A 25,640-nucleotide genomic window follows, 5' to 3' on the forward strand; every position below is an offset into this window, starting at 1 on the left:
GTACCTAGAACCAGCAGCTCTTCTTAGATCTTTAATGTTGCCTCTGGCACCCTGAAGTTATGTCCCTGAATTTTTAATACAAAAGCAAATAAATAATTGAAATAAGTAAATTAAATGCCTGTACCAACAAACTTTTAATGCTAAAGTGCACATAGCGGCCTAAAGTGACAGCCTACTATTTTTTTTACCCTTATTCTCCTTCCTCATTCATTCTGCATTGCCACTTTATCACATCTTGTCTAAAATTTAGGTCCCAATCTCGCCAAGCTACCTCGCTCTTATACCAGCACTTTTCATCAATAAATCTCAAAGGTGGTCAGTACTTGAGTACATGCAAAACTTTGAGAAATTATCTGCCTGCATGCATCAGCTTGCAGGACCAGTACCTTAGTTTAAAGGCTTTGGAGTTGTGACTTCACCATTTAAAGATACTGCAAAGTGCTGAGCACCTTCAGCACGTATGCAACCTAACTGTTTTTAGCAGTAGATTAAAGTAGCTATTGACCTTTGTGATAAGTGGTATATATACACTCATGATAAATAATAGAATTAGGGTTGTCAAATTAATCATGATTAATCAAATGATTAAAAAAATAATTGTGATTAATTGTTCTGCTAAACAATAGAATATCATTTATTTAAATATTTTGGATGTTTTCTATATTTTCAAATATATTGATTTCAATTACAACACAGAATACAAAGGGTACAGTGCTCACTTTATACTTATTTTGACTACATATATTTACACTGTAAAAAACAAAGAAAATAGTATTTTTCAATGCCCCCATTACAAGTACTGTAGTGCGATCTCTTTGTCATGAAAGTTGAACTTACAAATGTAGAACTATGTACAAAAATGACTGTACTGAAAAACAAAACAATGTAAAACTTTAGAGCCTACAAGTCCACTCAGTCCTACTTCTTGCTCAGCCAATCACTCAGACAAACAAGGTTGGTTACAATTTGCAGGAGATAATGCTGCCTGCTTCTTGTTTACAAAGTCACCTGAAAGTGAGAACAGACGTTCACATGGCACTGTTGTAGCTAGCATTGCAAGATATTTACATATCAGATGCACTAAAGATTCATATGTTCCTTCATGTTTAACCACCATTCCAGAGAACGTGTCCATGCTGATGATGGGTTCTGCTCAATAATGATCCGACGCATGTTCATTTTCATCATCTGAGTCAGATACCACCAACAGAAAGTTGATTTTCTTTTTTGGTGATTTGGGTCCTGTAGTTTCCACATCACAGTGTTGGTCTTTTAAGATTTCTGAAAGCATGCTCCACACCTCGTCCCTCTCAGGTTTTGGAAGGTACTTCAAATTCTTAAACCTTGGGTCGAGTGCTGCAGCTATTTTTAGAAATCTCATGTTGGTACCTTCTTTGTGTTTTGTCAAATCTGCAGTGAAAGCGTTCTTAAAATGAACAACATGTGTTCAGTCATCATCCGAGACTGCCATAACATGAAATATAAGGCAGAATGTGGGTAAAACAGAGCAGGAGACATACAATTCTCCCCCAAGGAGTTCAGTCACAAATTTAATTAACACATTATTTTTTAACAAGCATCATCAGCATGGAAGTATGCCCTCTGGAATGATGGTCGACCCGTGAAGGGGCATACAAATGTTTAGCCTATCTGGCATGTAAATACCTTGCAATGACAGCTACAAAAGTGCTCATCATCTTGGACGATTGAGCCTTGAAGGCAATCCACTCACTCACCACAACAGATCAAAATCATGAGCTCCATCTTGTAAACTCTCCAGGATTCTGAAAGCAGAAATTCTGTCTGTAAAGGTCCCGTAAGATCAGGTCACTTATCTGGACACTATAACCAGCAGTTACTGGAACTGAATTACATGGGGCTATGCATTATTAACAAATGTAGAGTTTAGTCCTTAAGCTGTTTGAACATTACCAGCATTTTACAAGTAGCATGGTGTGCTTTCACACTTTTATTTGTAATATCAAATACTTTATGCATTGACTGCTCTGAAGTTTCTAGCCTTTATCAAGAGGTACACATCTGCCTTTGGACGTAGAAGATGCTGCAGGATTTCCATCAGATCTTTTAGAAAAACATCAGATTTGGCGCAAAGCCACTGCACATTTCGCTTTTATGGCTATTATGCTTTTTGAATCCAGTTTATGACTTAGTACCCATTAAGAAACAATTATCTTATTTAGCTCCTAACACAAAAGATGATATACTTTAATATGGCATTAGATGACTCACAATGTCACATCCTTCTATATAAAATTGCCTAATTCAAGCCATGCAGTCAGAGGAATATTCATTGTAAAGCCTGACTGAATGAGAAATCCTTGCAGCATGATTTGTAACTCAAATCAGCATGATTTGTAAATTCAAAGGCAGGGGGATGGAACTGATAATGCTCTGCTGCCCCAGGTTGTGCTGTCCAGGACAGCATGGTGAACCTCAGCTGCCACAGTGGGCCCAGGGAGAAAGGTAATCTCTTAGAAAACTGGATTACCCAGACATTGTGGGATTTTTTAAAAAAATTATCACAAGCAATTTGTAAATGCAACTGCATAGCCTCTTGCGAGCATGGCACATGTATTTTGTATCCACTTTAGCCCACCCCACTCAGGAGGTGGGTGAGACATTCTCCAGTGTGCAACTTGAACTGCTGTGTACCTTACCTCTCCAGCCTGGGATACCTTTTACATTGCTTGCTAGTGAACAGAGCCTGTTCACTCACAGCCACCAACATGCAAAGTCACTCCCAGCTGAATACATAAATGCTATACCCAGCTTTTCATGAATAGATACATGGTAACACCCGCATACTCCTCAGTCCCAGTCTTTACCCCCAGAAATGTGCAAATTGTACTTTTCAGCAGCCCACCGGTTGGCACAAGCTCATACATAATCCATCATTGCAACAACTGGAAATGAATATGCACTAGCCTGGTTGACCTGAGTAGAGATTTCTGAAACACTTCAGTCAAAACACACTGGTTGAGAAAAAACAGTCAAAGAAGTTTAAGATAGATTTGAAGTGATTATAAGTGGTGAGGAATAAAGGTCAAAATTGGTTAAAAAAATAAAAGGATAAACAGGCAAGCTAATTCCTCAATTTTACCAAGCTAAGTGACCTTGAAAACAAAACAAAACAATTTTTCCCCTCATCCAAAAGCTTACAGCAGTATATACTAGCTGAAAAGGCTTCCAGGTAGAACCTCTGGTTCTAAAAGCTTCCTTTGTTCTTTCAAACATTGTAGCTACTGTGAGCAGAGATTGAGGGGGAGTTAATTTGTGTGTTGTGAGCTCTCCATTCTTAGGGCATGTCTACTTTAGAATCTGAAGTTGACCTATGTTGGGGCGACTTACAGCCACAATAATAATTACTGTGGTGGGTCATGTCCACACTACCCTCCTATTATCGGTGGTGCCAGGAACCTGGGAGCCACCCAGACTCTGGGCATGGAGCTTGCAACCAGGAGCCTGGATGTGGTGGCAAGCCAAACCAAGAGACCGGGGTGGGACGGGGAGAGCAGCCAGGCTCCTGGCAGCAGGGAACCAGGCAGTCAGGGGGGCAGTACTGAATCTGAGAGCTTCCCGGCAGTACCGAGGTGGAGGGGGCCTGCCAGAAGTACTGGGGAGTCAGAGGTGTAGCAGGGCACCGGGAGCCTCTGGGCAGCAGCTGTGCTTGGAGGGGAGTCTGGGGAAGCCAGGCTCCAAGCGGAATGGGTGCATCCTGGCTGAGACCAGGCATGACAAGTAAATTTTTTTTCAGTCTGTCCTGCTGGCAAATGATTGTTTCAGCAGTTAACAGTTTTCTAACACCTGTGGTCAGTCCCTTGTTGTGTCTGAGGAGCTAGTCTGTTGGCGTTTCACAGAATTACAATATATTTCAGTTACAAACATCGTAAAATCTCATAGCTGTACACACATTTTAACAAGACAATGATGTTCAGCAGATTATGTTATTTCAAATGATACCTCATGAGGCATACTTTGTACAGAATATATCAGTCATGAAAATGATGAACATGGGGTACAGTATGTCAGTGGGATATTATATTCTGCGCCAGATGCATTACTATAGTAGCTACAAAAACTAACATGGAGATGACAAAAGCATGGTCACAGTGCAATGTCTGCACCTGGGAGAAAGGTTGTTGTATTATGGCTGGTCTCAAATGGAAAAAAGGAACGAGAGGCCACCTCTGCCAAATGCATATCATGAAACCATACAGAAATAGTAGGACCCTGATACTCTGAACCTTGCCGGAAAAAGACAGCACAACACCCTCGAATGAAGGGCCAGGCACAATCTTCCTCTATTCCTCCAGATAATTTTATACCCCAGTGCATTTCTTCAGCCTTGTGTGGATGAAATCTTACCCAATATATTCCTAGCCATTGCCAAAGCTCCTGAAGGCACTGAGGCAGCAGAAGAGCTAGAGGTAGGACTGAGATGCAAAGTTTAGAACCGAAATTTATAACTCGTTGTAAAGCTTTGAAGATGTCCATATCTGAAGCTTTCAACTAGTGTCTCTAACAGACAGATCTATATTCAATTAAAGTTAAAGCTATATGCCATCTTCAGACTGGTTACAGCCCTTGCCTCCCAACATTTCACACAAGAATTACATGTATTTAACAATACAGGGGACAAAATTCAACCCAGAAATACCTAATATTTGAAAACCTTCAGGGATGAGGTAAACTTACAAAACTCTATTGCTCAGTGTAGAGCGAGCAGAAAATGTTTAAGGGTGCAGCACCTATATTTAATGTTGCTCAACACTTTCCACTTGAGACCCTGTTTTCAGTTGTGTAAACTGTTCTAGCTGGAATTTACCATGCCAGTTGCTTGCCTCCAGGTGATTTTTTTTTAAAAGTTACACCGACAGTGGTTCAGCCATTTCCGAGAACAGGTTAAAGAATAATACGTTGCTTTGTCCATGTTAATTATGTTTTATAAGAATTTAGTTGAGAACCTCTATCCCCTCAAAGCTTTGGAGCAGGGACTTAAATTAAGCAAGGAGGTGCCTTTGTGTCAAGGATTAGTCTTTTGCCATCCACATGAAGATTTGACCAAAGCTGACCAAGTTATGAGCCTCTGAAAAAAATATCAGTTGGCACGTATTTAGTAGAGGCTTGTTAGAGTTTGGCATCTAAATTCTCAGAAGGTTCCATCTGCACAGAGCACACTCCATCATCTCCCAGCTGCTGGGGTTGAGCAGCACTTTTCCGGAAATTGCTCCTTTCAGTTGCAGGGGGCTATTCTCATGCCATTTCTACTGTACTCAGTTCTTTCCCCTCTCTTCTTCCCTCCCCTCTACCCCCATTCAGGTGCCTATGTAGCTTCGAGGAGAAAGAGGAGGCAACCTGATTGGAATGCAGACAGGCAAAGACTAAATGGAGTAAGATGGAATATACGAGGTTGGGGGGGAGGATAGGAGTCTAGGGAAGGGAGGTTAGAAGAAGGAGCACATGGAGTGGGGAAGAGAGCCACAACAGACAGGGAGGAGAGGATAGGAGCTGACCTGAGGAAAACGGGCAGGGGGCAGAGAAAGGAAGGAGTGGAAGGATAGAAGAAGGCGGGGGGGAGGAGACAGGAGTTGGAGAGGGGGATGACAGGGACAGAATGGGACAGGGAAAGTGGGGTTGGTAGCAGAATGGTTTGTAACATTCCTCTATAGACCTGAAATTGAACCTAGGATTCCAGGGTCTTGGTATTTCTATGCTGGCCACCAAATAGCTGTAAAACCCAATAGGCAAAGTGTGTGTCTCTACTCCTTTTTCAGCCGGTCCACACAGAAGATAAATTTCTATTGCTAACAGTTACTCCGCTAGCTCAAGCAACAGAGGATTGTACTGTGGATCTAGACATCTCAACTCTGCTGATAACCCAAGGTGGGGAGCAGCATGGTTTTATGTGGTGGATTTCTGGTTTTTCAGTTTGCATTAAAAAACACCGGAAGTTACATCCCAGAATAAAACCATTTAAAAAGAATGCTAATATTGGGGAAAAAAACCCACAAGTTAGAATAAGTCAGTATTAAAGTTGCCCATGCAACTTTAATTCATCTCCCTTGTGTGTAGGCATTATGATACAGTCTGTAATTACATGATCACACTATTCTTTCCACAGGACCTCTGCCTGATTCAGTTCACAAGACAGTCTGTGCCCTGGGGACCAACCAGAGTTGTGAAGTGAATGAGCCTGTTATCTGTAGGGCCTCTCCTCAGTTGCAGCAGTTGGGATGGTCTTGTGCTAAAGGCAGTTGAGTGCTATGCTAGAAAATTGGATTCCATCCCTGCCTCTGTCACAGAATTCCCATACGATGCTGGATAAATCACTTAAACTAACCTTTTCACCTGTGGCTACTATGTGATCCTCATACTGATTACCCAAATTGAGACACCTGGGGTCTGATTCGCAGAAGTGCTGAGCACTGATTTCATAGATTCATAGATATTAAGGTCAGAAGGGACCATTATGATCATCTAGTCCGACCTCCTGCACAATGCAGGCCACAGAATCTCACGCACCCACTCCTGCGAAAAACCTCTCACCTATGTCTGAGCTATTGAAGTCTTCAAATCGTGGTTTAAAGTCTTCAAGGAGCAGAGAATCCTCCAGCAAGTGACCTGTGCCCCATGCTACAGAGGAAGGCGAAAAACCTCCAGGGCCTCTTCCAATCTACCCTGGAGGAAAATTCCTTCCCAACCCCAAATATGGCAATCAGCTGAACCCTGACCATATGGGCAAGATTCAACTGCCAGATACCCAGGAAAGTCAAAGATTTGCAGAAGTCAATGGGAGTTCTGCTCTGAACATGTGAAATGCTATACAATACTCCGGGGAAAAAAGTCAGGCCATAGCCTTCTCAAACGGAGCCTCCAAAATTAGGTGACATTTGACAAATTTGGCCTTAATCTCTCTATGCCTCAGTTCTGCCTGTGGAAAAAAAGGATAATAAATAGCACCTCACCTCACAGATGTGTTGTGAAGATAAACCCATTCATGCTTTTGAAGCAACCAGATATTATGATGACAGCAGCATAGAAAAGCCCATAAGGAAATTAATATTGTAGTCCAAGGTTTCAGTGGTGTGCAGTAAATAAGACATTGGGGGGCGGGGAGGCACAATGAATGATGAAGAGAAAAGGAAGCATTTAAATAACCACACATTCGGTGAGCACTCTCTGTCCTATTCCGTTGAAAGAGACAGGTGTCCTGTGGAACAAATAGTATGTGATCATAATGCACATACACAAAGGTGCCAAATTAAGGTTGTTCAGGCAACCCAAATGCTGGCATTTAATTAATCAGAGCTTGACTTTGCAATCTTCCCATTCTTTTAACACAGCTTTGGGGATGAAATATTTGTTAATAATTGTCCATTTTTAGTATATGTCTCTGTAATACAGTCTATAAGATTACATAATTTTGAGGGGTAAAGTATACTATGTTCAACTGTGCTCTAATAAACAAAGGAAATTTGCCCTTGAAAAGGACATCATAGATGTTTATGGAATTATGCATATAGTCAGAAAGTAATTACTTTAATGTCCAGAAATCACTCTCTCAAAAGTTAGGGGAGAATATCTTCAATCTGCAAGATAAGTGCATAAATATTGATATCAGCAGGGATAGCACTTCTGTTTGCAGTAGGTATAACTAGAATGTGAAAATTTCTTTGTTCTTGCAGGTTTTAAACTGCTCATTTGGAGACCATTTCCAGAACAAAAGGCTTCCAACATCTAGCACTTTCATTTTATTTCATTCACAAAGTTCCTTTCTGGTGCATATGCAAGATTACTGATTTGGTTTCAGTGCCCAGTTGTGTATCCCTGCTATTTTTTTCATAATTAAAGCAATTGTAAGGACAGTGTGTCAACCACTAAGCAACTCATGCAGAGCCACCGATTTTTGCTGTGCATCATCATGTGTACTTTTGTGTAATTTCAGAAGTCCTTGATTATGCTTCACAGTATAGTCAATCAGAAGGAGCTCTAAAGAGATTTTCATTTCAATTACGCATGCCTCATTATCATGCTTTCAGCAAACTGGAAAGTACATTACAAGGTGAGAGCCAACATGATGAGATGGCAAACAAAAAGCATAAGTATCTTATAAGGATTCATAAATTTGTGAGAAATGACATTAATTTTGAGCATATTAATCATTAATACAGCATTGTAAATGTATATGGCATTTTACAAACATCACCTGCAAGCTCTTCAAAATGTCCTGCACTAGAGACAGACAAGACAAGACCTGGGACAAGGGTTCAGTGAGGTATATGGAGAGACAGAATTGTCAGGGGAACAAGTTAGGAAGAATTCCTAGAAGTAGTGGTTTTAAAGTAGCTTTAAAGAGGGTTTGGGGAAAGAAGTAGTAACTTAGCAGATGGGAAATGGGAAACTATTGTAAACATGGCGGGGGGGGCAGCGTGAATGGGCTACAAGACTAGGAAGAGGTGACAAAGGGAGCTAATGGATCCGGGATCTAATTTGGATATGGATAGAGCCCTTTTTAATGTTTTTAATAAAGTAAATACTAATGGAAACTGTGTGATCATGGGAGACTTTAACTTCCCAGATATAGACTGGAGGATGAGTGCTAGTAATAATAATAGGGCTCAGATTTTCCTAGATGCGATAGCTGATGGATTCCTTCAACAAGTAGTTGCTGAACCGACTAGAGGGGATGCCATTTTAGATTTGGTCTTGGCGAGTAATGAGGATCTCATAGAGGAAATGGTTGTAGGGGATAATCTTGGCTCAAGTGATCATGAGCTAATTCAGTTCAAACTGAATGGAAGGATTAACAAAAATAAATCTGCAACTAGGGTTTTTGATTTCAAAAGGGCTGACTTTCAAAAATTAAGGAAATTAGTTAGGGAAGTGGATTGGACTGAAGAATTTATGGGTTTAAAGGTAGAGGAGGCCTGGGATTATTTTAAATTAAAGCTGCAGAAGCTATCGGAAGCCTGCATCCCAAGAAAGGGGAAAAAATTCATAGGCAGGAGTTGTAGACCAAGCTGGATGAGCAAGCATCTTAGAGAGGTAATTAAGAAAAAGCAGAAAGCATATAGGGAGTGGAAGAAGGGAGGGATCAGTAAGGAAAGCTACCTTATTGAGGTCAGAATATGTAGGGATAAAGTGAGACAGGCTAAAAGTCAAGTAGAGTTGGACCTTGCAAAGGGAATTAAAACCAATAGTAAAAGGTTCTATAGTCATATAAATAGGAAGAAAACAAAGAAAGAAGAAGTGGGACCGCTAAAAACTGAGGATGGAGTGGAGGTCAAGGATAATCTAGGCATGGCCCAATATCTAAACAAATACTTTGCCTCAGTCTTTAATAAGACTAAAGAGGATCTTAGGGATAATGGTAGCATGATAAATGGGAATGAGGATATGGAGGTAGACATCACCATATCTGAGGTAGAAGCGAAACTCAAACAGCTTAATGGGGCTAAATCGGGGGGCCCAGATAATCTTCATCCAAGAATATTAAAAGAATTGGCACAAGAAATTGCAAGCCCATTAGCAAGAATTTTTAATGAATCTGTAAATTCAGGGGTTGTACCATATGATTGGAGAATTGCTAACATAGTTCCTATTTTTAAGAAAGGGAAAAAAAGTGATCCAAGTAATTATAGGCCTGTTAGTTTGACATCTGTAGTATGCAAGGTCTTGGAAAAAATTTTGAAGGAGAAGGTAGTTAAGGACATTGAAGTCAATGGTAAATGGGACAAAATACAACATGGTTTTACAAAAGGTAGATCGTGCCAAACCAACCTGATTTCCTTCTTTGAGAGAGTAACAGATTTTTTAGATAAAGGAAACGCAGTGGATCTAATTTATTTAGATTTTAGTAAGGCGTTTGATACTGTGCCACATGGGGAATTATTAGTTAAATTGGATAAGATGGGCATCAATAGGAAAATTGAAAGGTGGATAGGGAATTGGTTAAAGGGGAGACTACAACGGGTCCTACTGAAAGGTGAACTGTCAAGTTGGAGGGAGGTTACCAGTGGAGTTCCTCAAGGATCAGTTTTGGGACCATTCTTATTTAATCTTTTTATTACTGACCTGGGCACAAAAAGTGGGAGTGTGCTAATAAAGTTTGCAGATGATACAAAGCTGGGAGGTATTGCTAATTTAGAGAAGGACAGGGATACCCTACAGGAGGATCTGGATGACCTTGTAAACTGGACTAATAGGAATAGGATGAAATTTAATAGTGAGAAGTGTAAGGTCATGCATTTAGGGATTAATAACAAGAATTTTAGTTATAAGCTAGGGACACATCAACTAGAAGTAACGGAGGAGGAAAAGGACCTTGGAGTATTGGTTGATCATAGGTTGACTATGAGCTGCCAATGTGATATGGCTGTGAAAAAAGCTAATGTCGTCTTGGGATGCATCAGGAGAGGTATTTCCAGTAGGGATAAGGAGGTTTTAGTACCGTTATATAAGGCACTGGTGAGACCTCACCTGGAATACTGTGTGCAGTTCTGGTCTCCCATGTTTAAGAAGGATGAATTCAAACTGGAACAGGTACAGAGAAGGGCTACTAGGATGATCCGAGGAATGGAAAACTTGTCTTATGAAAGGAGACTCAGGGAGCTTGGCTTGTTTAGCCTAACTAAAAGAAGGTTGAGGGGAGATATGATTGCTCTCTATAAATATATCAGAGGGATAAATACCAGAGAGGGAGAGGAATTATTTAAACTCAATACCAATGTGGACACAAGAACAAATGGATATAAACTGGCCACTAGGAAATTTAGATTAGAAATTAGACGAAGGTTTCTAACCATCAGAGGAGTGAAGTTTTGGAATAGCCTTCCGAGGGAAGTAGTGGGGGCAAAAGATCTATCTTGCTTTAAGATTAAACTCGATAAGTTTATGGAGGAGATGGTATGATGGGATAACATGGTTTTGGTAATTAAATATTCATGGTAAATAGGCCCAATGGCCTGTGATGGGTTTTTAGATGGGGTAAGATCCAAGTTACCCGGGAAAGAATTTTCTGTAGTATCTGGCTGATGAATCTTGCCCATATGCTCAGGGTTTAGCTGATCGCCATATTTGGGGTCGGGAAGGAATTTTCCTCCAGGGCAGATTGGAAGGCCCTGGAGGTTTTTCGCCTTCCTCTGTAGCATGGGGCACGGGTCACTTGCTGGAGGATTCTCTGCTCCTTGAGGTCTTCAAACTACAATTTGAGGACTTCAATAGCACAGATATAGGTGTGAGGTCTTTTTTAGGAGTGGTGGGTGAAATTCTGTGGCCTGCATTGTGCAGGAGGTCAGACTAGATGATCATAATGGTCCCTTCTGACCTAAATATCTATGAATCTATGAATCTATGATAATGAAGAAACCACAATTGCACTATTTAGCTCTCCAACTGTAAGATAATGCCAATTGTGGAAGTACATCAGCAAGTACCATCAGTGTATGCTACTGACCAGAGCCAAACATTAATTAATTAGTGTGATGATGGCACACCAGGTGCCAGCTCACGCCAAGGCCCCAGGCCTCACTGAACATTTAAAAAGGCATGGCTGGAAACCAGTCCTGCTTCTCTGTGTATCAGCATTAGCAAAATAGATATTAGATGTTAAGTTGATAAGAAAGAATTTAGACTTTATGAAATGCTTGTAAAATGCTGCATGTATTGATCTCACTTACAACCTCTATAGCCATTGGTGAGTGTTTGATTTGTAAACCTCTGTAATTGTGTAACTCAATCAGAAAAAGAATCTAATCATAATGTAAAGTGCTCATCCTTCATACAAGATGGCCCACTGAAGGCAAATGAGGCATTGTGTACTATCAAAGGACAGAGGCCCGGTTGATTGCATTCTTAACTCCCTCCCGGAAGGAGACCCCTATGCATGAACTCATGCCATCAGTTTGGACTCTGGGGTGGAGGGCTTTAGGAGTTTACATTTGTTACTGGGTTGGTGAAATCTAATCACAGAACATACCACAAATCTGGGATGTCTGCCCTGAGGCTGCTACTCATGGTCATGTGCCACACCAGACAGTGTGATAATTAGTATAGATGAGTGATGAGATATTAGGATTTTATTTTAACACAGCAAACAAAAATTTTAGGAAAAATAACTAAACTTGAAGCTAATGCAGTATAATATATGCTAGAGTTAAGTGATGCAAATGCTAAACAGAATATGTATTTAGAAGACACAAGTAGCAGATAATCCACACACTGAAATTAAAATTTGGTAGCGACATATTGCAAGCTCTTCTGCAGCTTTAATTATTTATCTATGGCTTGCTGTATTCTCCCACTGAATAAATTATTGGCATTCAAGCAGCTAAGCAGAGTAGAGGCCATTTAAAACTGTGGCAGTGTGAGATTCATCTCATAAAGTTTATAATCTATTAATTAGTGTAAAGCGAGGCTGGATTTCAAAGATCTAAAGAAGCTCTGAGTGCAGTTGAAAACTAGCACATTTAGCTCAGACCTGTCTTGCTAAAGAGGATTACGCACTGTGAATACTGCTGCTCCAGTGTAAAAAGCTACTTGTGTGGCTAGAAGAGGACATACAGACTGTGGAAGCAAGTGGGATGTTTGGTGAGCTTATTTGCATATCAATAGTAAAATGTACTTCCATCTCACAGCTATTTTAAGCAATGCTGATGTTAGAACTAAGAACAAATGTAAAGGTGTGTACAGTGAGTTCTTTTCTGCACTGTACTTCCAATCAGGTGGCTAAATTCACTCTACCTTGAATATACACACAAAACTACAATTTTATAGAAGCATTTATCAAAAATGGTACAGGTTGTGTGTCAAGCAAGGGGGAGCTATCCTGGCTTCTGCAGCTTGTATTTGGGCACAGAGACGTGATTAAAAAAACATCATAATATGTGCCAGTGTAAAGGATTTACTTCCGTTTTCAATGGTCAGAGTTTGGCCCAAAAATTGCACTGAAATTGTGAGGACTTCTTGCATAGCTTCAAATATTTTGTACCTTGGGACCATCTCAAGTCACATATTGCAATCACTAGATTTTCTTCAGTTTCTTTATCCTCATTTCTTTTGCTACACTTCCTTCTTAGGATTCATGTTAAAAGCCTCTTATTTTCTTGTTAGGTCCAAAAAACATTTAGCATTACAACAGTTTTAGTACTCCCTCCAGAAATGTGCATCTTTTATTAACCTGCATATTAATTTGGGTAACTCAAGATAACAACATACTGATCCTGTCCTCAAGATTTTAGCGTGGTACTTGTCACAGGCAGGCCAAGTAGAACTCCCCTTGGCTGGACACTCACTAGGCCGCTGCATTTGGGCCTCATACACTAGGCCCATGTGCTCTTAAACTTCTTTGCACTTCAGTAGTAGGCTGTCATACTATCTCTTCTTTAGCACATTTCCTGGGCACTAACACTGTCCATCACCCCTTAACAGGAATGGGGCCCTCACAGTCCAGCTGCCGTTGGCCCCCAGGACCAGTCCTAATCGCAACAACCCCACAGCAGCTTAATCACAGCCCTTCCCAGATCTCCAGGCTGGTGGCCACACTGGGTTTATAGTTACTTCTTCAAGGACACATGACAATGAAGCAAAGAGACACTCTAAGGATTCCCTCCAAAAAAAAACCCCCAAAAAACCCACACCACTTTTGCTTTAGATAGTACAGGACATAAACAGCTCTGTACAAAATAATACACATACCTGTACATAATTCTCTGCCTCAGTTTCCTCACCACTCTTGAGTAATCTTTGGGCTTAGGTTAAAATCCTCCCTCTCCCCCTACTCTCCAACATATAGCTTCTCCTACAAATCATGGACTTTCTCGGGTTTCTTCTTCCTCTCTCTCTCTCTAAAATTGCCAATGTAAGACCCTTTCTTTTATAACCTCCAGACTCCTTTGTCAGGTGATTCCCTGATCATCCTCATCAAGTGATCAAAATCTCCGACCAGATGATCCATTGCTTAGTTACCATTGAAGTCAATGGAAGTTTTGCCATAGACTTAGGTGGGGGCAGGATATCATCCCCAGTCACTTAACTGAAGGCTTCATTAAAGACAGAAGAATGGAAAAATCCTAAGCAACTATATGGACTGGAGAGACAAATTTAACGTGAGTTCTTATTGTGCTGTAAAATCTTTTGAGAAGGTACATATTATAGCATAAGATATTTTATTTTAATTAGAAATTGTAAAATGTTGAGTTAGTTATAAATTGCATTTGTTACCTTTTTTGTGCTTTATTTTCATTAGCATCTTGTAATCTTATTTACATTTTTTTCCTGCTTAATTGACTTGATGTCTGCTGGGAAGCATGATGTCCTTTTAGTCTATTGGGTTGAAGGCTGGAGGAGTACAAGTGCAATTGCTCTCCTGAAGCTGTAAGTCTTCTGCTGAAATGTTAGCTTCGCCCATCTGTGTGTTGCTGTGGAGTTTTGTTTGTTTTTGTCTTTCAACCTACCTCTTCTTCTCTCCACCTTCTCCCTCCCTCCCCCGGACCTTTTTTCATTTAGTTTCTGTAATGGCTTGAAGTTAAATTATGGGAGGGGTTACTGATCTTACCAAGCTTTGGCTACAATCCTGCAAGCTGCTTTGTGTAGAATGACCCCCCCCCCCGTACCTACATGGAATCCTATTTGTGAAACTGCATTTATTTGTAACTTTTATTTATTTATTTGTACTTTTGTTTAATCAAAAGTACTTGTTTTGTTTTCAGACAAACTTCTTTCTTTTACACATATGAACATATTAATTTGTGTTTGAGTGAAACAGTACAATATATTACTGTCACGATCAGTTTAATGACTTCCGGTAAGCCTGATTTATACCAGTTTTATGTGGAAAAGGTTTAGTTATTCAGCCAAAAGTTAAATGCTCCTTGAACTCGTTAGGCCTGAAAAAAGCAGACTAGTAATCTCCTGGCCAAAGGGTTGCTAAAGTGTTTTCAGTCAAGCCACGTATGCACTTAGACAGAATTTTTAAAAATGTAGGTTTCAGAGTAACAGCCGTGTTAGTCTGTATTCGCAAAAAGAAAAGGAGTACTTGTGGCACCTTAGAGACTAACCAATTTATTTGAGCATGAGCTTTCGTGAGCTACAGCTCACTTCATCGGATGCATACCGTGGAAACTGCAGCAGACTTTATATACACACAGAGAATATGAAACAATACCTCCTCCCACCCCACTGTCCTGCTGGTAATAGCTTATCTAAAGTGATCATCAGGTTGGGCCATTTCCAGCACAAAGGGGGGGTGGAGGGTGAGAAAACCTGGATTTGTGCTGGAAATGGCCCAACCTGATGATCACTTTAGATAAGCTATTACCAGCAGGACAGTGGGGTGGGAGGAGGTATTGTTTCATATTCTCTGTGTGTATATAAAGTCTGCTGCAGTTTCCACGGTATGCATCCGATGAAGTGAGCTGTAGCTCACGAAAGCTCATGCTCAAATAAATTGGTTAGTCTCTAAGGTGCCACAAGTACTCCTTTTCTTTTTTTAAAAAATGTAGAATGTATTCTTTAAAAAAGGCAGAATATTTAGAACTTTTAAATGTTTAGAAAAGTGGGGGGGAGGAGGAAGGTTCAGATTATCAATTATTATAGTGGAATCGCTTAATTCATCCCAATGCTTCTCTATTGTTTTGGAATTTAAGGGCAAAATCCTGACTTGCTTAATCTGTCAAAACTTCCACTGAAGAGCCAATAGAATTTTGCTTGATAAGACCAACAGATCTAAAAAGTAAGACAGACCTAAACCTTTGATTAGAATGTATCATTCCCTCCTTACATGGGATGAACTCCCATTCGTAATTATTGCTGAGGACAGGCTGTAGTGTTGCATTTAATTCCTTGTTTGTTTTGTTCTTCCTCGGCTATCGCTTTTACTACCATTCAGATCTGTACTTTCTCCTGCCAGTATTTCACCCAGCACACAGTTTGTGGATTCCTCTGAAGCACTCATAAAAATATATAAAAGGGACACTGTCTATCTTTAGACTCGCACATATTTTCCCCACTTTAAAAAAGGTTCATTTAGCAAGTGTAGTAGGTTGTTGTTGGGTTTTTTTGCATGAAAATGAAAAGCCCGCCTTTATAATGTTAAACATACCTCTACAATGTTGTGAACTCAAGCCAACCACATTATCTTAGCACATGAAAAGTGGAAAGTCCAACTCTGTGTGTGTGTGTGTGTGTGTGTATGTGTGTGTGTGAACAAATTATTTGAGTTTTATGTCAGTTGTTACCTTGGTTACCTTTTAATGGCAACCAAAATTCCATCAGTCTAGCTAATCTTGTTGGTTAATCAGCTCCAGAGCATGTGTCCTACACAATTAATCTTTATCCCCAATTCAATGTCGTTGATCATAAATGCCCAATTTACTGCCCTGAACCTTTGAGATAACTGAACATTTTCTCTCTGTATACAAATTACAGATTCACCTGGCACTAGCAGAGAAAAGCATTGTTGTACATTTCATATCTGTCAGACACCAGATAGGATTTCTGGATATCTTCTTCAAAATATTAGTTCTTTTTGCCTCAATGCCATTTGTACACATATCTACAGCTCAAACCAGGTTGTATCTGCATTTTGAATCATCTTACCTAACTTTTTAAAGTCATTTGGTTTATGTTTTGCTTCAGAAAACTGCCAGTTTACACTTAATAGAGGTCCATACCTCAGCCAACTGTTAAGATTTCCCATATAACGAGCTCAATATTCTCCTTTATTACATGGCCGGTAGAAGAGAGCAAATGGGTGGTAAGTGCATGCAGACCAAGCCAAGAGACAGCACAGAGGGGAATTACAACACCTAGCTCTTATATAGCACTTTTCATCAGTAGATCTAAAGGGAGGTCAGTGTCACTATCCAGATATTACAGGAATAGTGGGGCTCCAGGGGGAACTGGCAGAGAGAGAGATAAAGTGAGTTGCTCAGGATCACCCAACAGGCAGAGCTGGAAATAGAATCCAAGTCTCGTGAGTTCCACCCCAGTACTTGGGCCATCACAGTGTCTACCATCCAGAATCACCTCCAGGCTGTAATGCCACACACTTTGTGGTGACTACAGAAAGGAGGAGTGTGGCTGTTGAGAAGGGAGCCTACTTAAAGAAAAGCTGCTGCCCTGTATGATGTGTTACAGTCTAAAGTTTTTTTGTTATGTAGCCTATTACAACCTCACTTAACAGTGAATAAGTTACCAGTGACATATACTGTTTGCCCTGTAACACCTGTCAAAGAAAAGGGCTATGGGTGACAGCCGATTGGCAGCTGAGACAGCTTTTGGACCAGCACTGAATGAGAGATGGGAATTCAAAGATGTGTGTAGCACTTGATGCTACCCAAAGAGGCTGGGATCCACATGGGTTGTGGATTATATCGGAATATTATTCAAGGCTATTAAATTAATGTAATAAATACTTTATCTGTTTTAGAAGTACATTTTTAAATGTGGATGCCTCTCCCTTTGTCAATACTAAACCCAAATATCCCAATAGGAAGTGCTCAGCAAGATGCACTGCCCAAACTGGAGGGAAAAAATATAATCGTATCTTAAGGATGCTCCTCCCAGCGTGCTGCTCTGGCTATCAGGAATGTGACTGGCTCAAGGATTTAAAATTCTCTAGTCACTACCCATTCTTGTGAGCCTGTTTTTTTTCTTTTTTCTTTTTCAAGCTTAGTGTTTTATTGTAGGGAAAACACCACCCTTTTTCCATCCCCTCATACAACCTTTTTTCCCCCTATTCTTTATTTCTCCTTCCCTGTGTTTGAAAATAGATTACTATTTCCTAGACTGCTCTGCTGGCTCCAGTGATTTTTTTTCTCGATTGACAAGGTAGGAAGGATGGCGTAGCCTCCAGGCCACCAAATACTGGAGTTAGGAGGCAGTTTATATAGCCTTTCTGCAAATGTCAGGGTTGGTCCAGGTTTCACGATAACTTACTGCTCTCTCAAGAGTGAAGCTATTAAGATACACAAAACAGGCAGGTCACCAGATTGCAGCAACTGTGAAACCACAGGAGTCATTGGTAGCTTTCTTACTCTCTGCTTCTTCATCCTAACAGCACTTCCTCTTTAGGGCTCCAGGACAAGAGCCGAAAGGTGTTCCCTACTAGTCTCCTTATTCAGTAACTAGTACTTTAGCTTTGGTCTTTTGTTAAATCCCACAAGTAATTCTTAAATGGGGCTATCCTTCCTTTAACACTAGGTGTGTTTGACAATTCTGACAATCTCCTCAGTTACAATATTCTTTGCATTTTTATTAGGGTTGTCAATTAATTGCAGTTAACTCAGGCGATTAACTCAAAAAAATTAATCGTGGTTAAAAAAAATTAATCGTGATTAATCGCACTTATGACTATAGAATACCAACTGAAATTTATTACATAGTTTTGGATATTTTTCTACATTTTTGACATTGATTTCTGTTACAACACAGAAAACAAAGTGCACAGTGCTCGCTTTATATTATTATTTTTGATTACAAATATATGCACTATAAAAATGATAAACAAAAGAAATGGTATTTTTCAATTCACCTCATACAAGTATTGAAATGCAATCTCTTTATCGTGAAAGTGTAATTTACAAATGCAGATTTTTTTTGGTTACATAACTGCACTCAAAAACAAAACAGTGTAAAACTTTAGAGCCTACAAGTCCACTCAGTCCTACTTCTTATTCTGCCAATCGCTAAGAGAAACAACTTTGTTTACATTGATGGGAGATACTGCTGCCTGCTTCTTATTTACAGTGTCACCTGAAAGTGAGAACAGGCATTCACATGGCACTTTTGTAGCCGGCATTACAAGCTATTTATATGCCAGATATGCTAAACATTCCCATGCCTCTGCATGCTTCAGCCATCATTCCAGAGGACATGCTTCCATGATGATGATACTTGTTAAAAAAATAATGTGTTAATTGAAATTGTGACTGTACTTCTTGGGTACAATTCTGTATGTCTCCTGCTCTGTTTTACCCACATTCTGAATATATTTCATGTTATAGCAGTCTCGGATGATGACCTAGCACATGTTCATTTTAAGAACACTTTCACAGCAGATTTGACAAAACACAAAGAAGGTACCGATCTGAGATTTCTAAAAATAGCTACATCACTCAACCCAAGGTTTAAGAATCTGAAGTACTTTCCAAAATCTGAGAGGGATGAGGTGTGGAGCATGCTTTCAGAAATCTTAAAAGACCAACACTCTGATGTGGAAACTACACTACAAACCACCAAAAAAAGAAAATCAACCTTCTGCTGGTGGTATCAGACTCAGATGATGAAAATGAACATGCGTCAGCCCGCACTGCTTTGGATTGTTATCAAGAAGATCCCGTCATCAGCATGGAAGCATGTCCTCTGGAATGGTGGCTGAAGCATGAAGGGACATATGAATCTTTAGCACATCTGGCACGTAAATATCTTGCAACGCCAGCTACAACAGTGCCATGCGAACGTCTGTTCTCACTTTCAGGTGACATTGTAAACCAGAAGCAGACAGTATTATCTCCTTCAAATTGTAACCAACCTTGTTTGTCTGAGTGATTGGCTGAGCAAGAAGTAGGACTGAGTGGACTTGTAGGCTTTAAAGTATTACATTGTTTTATTTTTGAATGCAGTTTGTTTTGTACATAATTCTACATTTGTAAGTTCAACTTTCATGATAAAGAGACTGTACTACAGTACTTGTATGAGGTGAATTGAAAAACATTTTTTTTTGTTTTTTACAGTGCAAATATTTGTAATAAAAATATAAAGTGAGCACCATACACTTTATATTCTGTGTTGTAATTGAAATTAATATATTTGAAAATGTAGTAAACATCCAAAAATATCTAAAATAAATGGTATTCTACTGTTGTTTAACAGCGTGATTAATCAAAATTAATTTTTTTAATTGCTTGACAGCCCTAATTTTTATGCTTTGATTTTTTTCCCTCGTATTCTTTGTTCCTTTTATTTCTTCTGTTATTCTTGGTCTTTGATTTTAGTGGCTTATTAATAATTTTTCCTTTATCTAATATCTACATTTCTCTTCTATAAGGGATTTTATTTCATACAAATATTCATTTCCAATCAACATTTTCAGGACAGTATGAATTCTTTCCAAGAGCTGAGTTTCACTTATTTGACAATGAGATGATTACATTTATATAGCTGATTTCATCTTCAGCGGTCCCAAATAATGATGGTCTGGAGCACACTGCTTTTGCCAGAACTATGTTTGGACTCTGCACACAGATCTCTCATTTACTGGGGGAGGCATATTTTGGAGGTCAGCCACCTTCATGGAGCTCTAAACCTGTAGAGGACATACTGTGGGTCTGAAGGAGTCAGAGACTGAGTGGATGATAGAGAAACTAATTTTTCCCACTCCATCTCCGTGAAGCTTAAGCCTGAAAGATGATAGTCTGGGGATGCTCTGTCTGTATTCCACTAAGCCATACCTCCAAAAGGCTCCTGGGGCAACTACAGCCAGAAAGAGTATGATTGGACCTGGGGCCAGACCATGTGTGGAGACACAAGGGCTGCATGTGGATAACCTGGGTATTTTGTAGATCCTGGGACTCTGCCAGGTTTGAGAGGTAGTTCCTGCTGCATATTTCATAGAGAGGACTGTGGGCAAACACCAATGGCCCTGTCCAAACAGTGCTGAAGGAAGGCTGTTTGGGGATTCTTACTGAGATTTCCTCCCCAAATCCTTTCTTGTGGGTTTTTCCTCCAGAGGGGATGATCTAAGCCTACCTAGTTACATGAATAGTTTCTCCACCACTAATAAACCCACTTCTTGGGTAGAAGAAAGTTATTTAACAGAAAATAACAGCACTTAACAGTTTAGGATGGTCAGGAAAGAAAACCACCATATCGTCTAGATACCACAGTTTAGTTTTGTACATGGTTTTAGTAAGGAGATTACTGAATTCAGTAAGATTTCCCCTGCCAGAGTGTTTCCACAGTTTTTTCCTTCTCAGTACCCAGGCAGCTGAAATACCTAGAGATAATTATTTTCCCCATCTTCAGAGATTTTCTCTTTTTGCAAACAGATCTACTAGTTTATCTTTCAATCTTAAGGTATTAATATTCCTATGGCTGTTCATTAATTGTGCCATATCTTTCAATTTGTTCATTTCAAGTCAACCTGTCTGCTGCAATCCTCAGACTATGCACATCTCTTCCTATAGAGTTCTCTGATAGTAAATGGAAAACAACATTCCTCCAAGAGAAAACATCAAATACAAACTTGGCAAATATATAAGTATAAAAGAACAACAAAGTATACCACATTAACCACATGTATATTAACAAAGTATACCACATGTGTATCTGACATGTAAGAAAAAATGCATGAGTGTACGTTGGATAACTGGAGAAAAATTAAGTGATCATATAATGAAAGACTTTTGCAAAACCTGCACACAGGACAGAGAAAATGTTCTTCAAGAAACCTCAACTTTGCTATTTCTTGATTTCTGGAGCTAAACTACACATGCATACTTTTCTGTTCATTTAGAGATTATATATTCCTCTGGAGATCAGTGGTGGTAGTGAAACATCAGATCCATCTATTTTCTCCTTCCCATCATTGTGCAAAACCAATCAATTCCCTGCCTTCATTCTCCTCCTACCTACTAAGAAAGGTCCATTGACTGTTTCATACCTCTTCCTCTCAACCACGTATACACTCAGTATTAATAACAATGCATACATACTTAACGCTAACTTTTATTAGACATGGTCCTAAGTGGCCTCCCAGAAGCTGTCATAACCACTATAGACATCCATCAGCTTCAAGAGAATATCTGGGTCCCTAGGTAAGGTCCAGGATGCAGGATTTATTTTTCATTTCCTAGAACTTAGGACAAGGCTTGCATATCATTTAAGTTGTTTACTGGGAAACAACTGACAAAGGAAGAGTTTTACTATTTTGCTGTGAAACTTGTCATACAGAAATGGAAAAGGCCAAATTTTGCCCTTGGGAAGAACATGACTGGGTGCGCTGCTTTAGAAATTCTTAACATTCCTTTTTACTTATTTGGAATTTAGAACTCGGGGATTTCCAGGGGAGAGGAGCTCTTGAAACTGTGTTAGTTTGTTTTGGTTAAATAACCCCAGAGCTCCTGATGTGGTGGCAGTTCTATTCTTTCCCCTCCATGTTAGCTTGAGGATGGCTCTTTATTTAATTTGTAGCTCCTTCTCTGCATAGAAAGTCCTTGCTCTTGTGGAAGTTCAGCAAGTGAAGGTAATGCAGAAGGATACAGAAAAGATTTATGCCCCTTTCCTTCTCTTTAGAGCAGCAGGTGGCTAACTTTTCCAACCCTCCTTCTTAGCAGAAAGGAAAAATTGTTCTTTCCCTATTTAAAGGATTAAATGTTCTCTGGGGGATGTTGCGGGTGGCGCAGCTAACATGACAAGAACCCCGTATTACTTACGGTGGGAGGGAGTTTCTGTCTAGTTTTTCCTTTTTCCCTGGCTCAAAGAAGTAGACGTTCTTATTGCAGAGAAGAGCACGTGATAGGGTTGTATTTAGGGTTTGTTTGTTTTTCTTAGCTTGAGCAAGGAAGACACTGAATCCCTTAACTACTTCCTGATAGTTGTGGTGGTTATTGGTTTCTGACCAGCCTAGATATGGCTAATTTAAGGAGTCACAGGTGAGTAAGATTCATTTAGCAAGAACTGAGGCAGCCTGGATACTATTTGTTACTTAAATGGCTTCTGTCACAGAGGCCTATAGTTTATTTGGGGTAGAAAAAAGTCTTAGCTGGGATATACATATAGTCCATGTTAACTTTGTTTTTTTCCTGATAATAAATGTTTGTGTACATGCTGGCTGTTATCCACTAGCTCACAGTCACCACATTTTGGAAACCTCTCTCTTCACTTGGGCTACAAAAATAAGTGAGATTCTTACAGGTTCATGACACATTTTTGTGTGCAAATACCATAGGATGCAAACCTGGGTACCTTCAAAACTGCTGTTCCTGAACTGAGCACTTGGTCTCTAATATGTTATTAAATTAAAAGCTGAAAGGATGTGTATAGCAGAATGATAAACCTTTGAAATAATTTCAGTGGCATGAATAATTAACAGGGCTGCTATGTTCCCAAACTCCTATGCATTCAATCATATCCCAACATTCTTATTACAATCATACAAATATTTGGCTTCTTTTTATGATAGAAAAGGTTTATGTGGTCATTTTTCTCTTTACAAATAATGTGTTCTTTTCCATTCCTACTTTTATCAGGTAGTTACGTCTTTGTACTTGAAGTCTAGAGGAGCCATAATTTTTTGTCTTCTCTTGGCTTCTCTGCCCACTTCCCAGTTGGGCTGAGCTAATCCAAGTCCTGCTTGTCCTTATTAAAAACATGGGATACTCCTCTATACATATTTATTCAGTATTCTGTAATTCTACTATGCAAGTAAGTCTCTTGATTTGAACAAACTTAAGTGACTAACCATATAGTCCCTTGAAATTACTCTAAAGGCTTCTAGTTCTACAATTACTTACACAAAATAAAAAGCTCTTTACAAAATGATTGTACTTTCATCACTTTTCCAGTTCTGTTTAATGCACTACAAATTAAAATTGGTAGTCAATTAAAATCTTGCTTTATTTTTCTTTTTGCAGAGCTCATCCACTTCCTTAAAAAAAAGAAATACACATTACAAAATGTGACTTAAAAATGGAGGTCTGTTTGATTGCAGGAAGTCCATGAATACAGCAATGTATTGAGCACTTTCACTTGGACCTACAGAAATCAAGGGGAGTCTTAACACTGATTTCAATACAGCCAGAATTTCATCCTGTAAATCTTGGAAGGCTGGATAGTACAAGGGTATTGGTAATGGGCTACAGAACCTTTCATCTCTAGGTTACTAGTTCAAATCTGATTTAAATCAGAAATGACTAGCAGTTACCAAAAGATGGTTACATTTGGGGTCCTGTGTTAAACAAGTTAGTGATCCCAGTACAGTACCCAGGGGACAGTTCTACACATAATAAAAATCATCATGACATCTGACACAATGGTTTTAGTTCTAAGCAGAATAGGCAAGGAATGAATAGTCATGGAAAGTAAACTCCGTTCCCATTGGTAAGCAAGGCAGTCATCCCAAATGGCAGTTAAAACTATATAGCATGCCCTCAACTTCAGGTACTACTACACACAGTTATGTTCTAAACAAATATATACCATTTACAGGTGATGACATCCAGTGCTATGTTCCTTTATTGTTCCAATCACATGATAATACAGCTTTATCATCCCATTTTTATTCTGCTTGTTAATCTATTTCTGACTTCCAACCTTCTAAATTTCTGGGCAGCTTTCACAAAAGCTGTTTTATAAAAAGAACCTCCCACAAGCCATGTTTTCTTCTGTCTTCCCATATGTTGTGTTTGCCCCCCAAGATTACTCCTGTCTAACACCCAAGACAGACACACTTCAGTATGGACCTATCGCCAAGTAAGTGTCATATAACTGGAGAACTCTAGTCTAGAAATGCCTGCCCTATGTCAGTGAAAAGGTGGGAATGCCTCCTTTGCAGCTGTATAGTTTAAATAATTTGTTTATAGCTCTGACAACCCACAAGAAATCAGATCCCAAGTGTGAACCGTAATTTATAAAAAAACCAATAGATTACCTTATAGGATTATTTAATACTGTTTTTTTCTGAGATTCCAAAGCCTGCACATTTGGACTCCTGGCAATTAAGGCAACTGATTTACCCCACAAATGAAAAATAACTTATGCACTTAACTGGTGCCCATAAGTCTCCTGTAAGTATGGTAAGGTTGGTGAGGCTGGAATTAAAGGATGCCTCAAAGTGCTAATGAAACTAATATGGTGTATGTAGTGAGCTTCTTTATTTGTTGGGAATGAGAGTTCCTTGTGGAGAGGCAGTGTCTGATTGATGTATTGCACCATGTGCATGTTAAAGCAGGTTTCTTAAAAGCAAGGAAGTGATCAAGTTAAGTTACCTTAACTGGATTTTTAAAAAAAGTTTTTTTATTGGTGGGAGTATTTCCTAACTATTTAATTAACTCTTCAGAATACTGTATAAAATATACATAGTGGAGTTAATACTGAAGGTAGATTGACCCTCGATTGTGTAGATCTCCTCATGACACCTCGCGGCATTGTCCAATACCATCAACAAGTGATTGGCTACATCCTATCAAGTCGCTATAAAAGAGATAACTGTTGTTACCATCTTAACCAGAGAACCCAGACTCTTCATATACATCTGCGAGTGGAATACAAGTAACTGTAGCTAGAATAAATAGGTGCTCTGAAGGAAGACCCAAAGAAAGCCCACTAGCCTTGTGGGCAGGGGCAGCAAGTTTTATGGTGCCCAGGCTCCAGCAATATTCAGAGTCCGGGGGCCCAGCTCCACCAATGTTTGGGGCTGAGTCTCTCCCCCGGCCCCGCCTGCCATCGCCACACACCTCCCCCAAGTGTCCCCCGGCCCCCACTTGCTGCCCCCACACGCCCACCCTGGGGCCCCGGCTCTCTGCCTCTCCCCTGCAGATGCATCCTGTGTCCACTCTGCCGGCTCCTGGCATCAACTGCTGCTCCAGGGTCCTAGCGCCCCCCATCCACCAGTGGCAGGG

General features: G+C 39.8%; 1 protein-coding gene across 13 annotated transcripts in view; it reads right to left on the reverse strand.

Annotated features, from left to right (window-relative positions):
- Window positions 1-25,640, reverse strand: part of SNTG1 (syntrophin gamma 1) — a 525,702-nt gene that overhangs the window by 337,994 nt on the left and 162,068 nt on the right. Inside the window, exon 1 of one of the 13 annotated variants that reach the window (XM_073331219.1) lies at window positions 6,987-7,058. The exons of the other annotated variants lie outside the window; for them this stretch is intronic. The gene's annotated coding sequence lies outside the window, so the exon portion shown is untranslated. Of the gene's footprint in view, window positions 1-6,986; window positions 7,059-25,640 lie in introns of those variants that run through there. 13 annotated transcript variants of the gene reach the window in all.

This window comes from Lepidochelys kempii, chromosome 2, assembly GCF_965140285.1.
Source record: "Lepidochelys kempii isolate rLepKem1 chromosome 2, rLepKem1.hap1, whole genome shotgun sequence".
In the NCBI taxonomy this organism is placed as follows: domain Eukaryota; kingdom Metazoa; phylum Chordata; order Testudines; family Cheloniidae; genus Lepidochelys; species Lepidochelys kempii.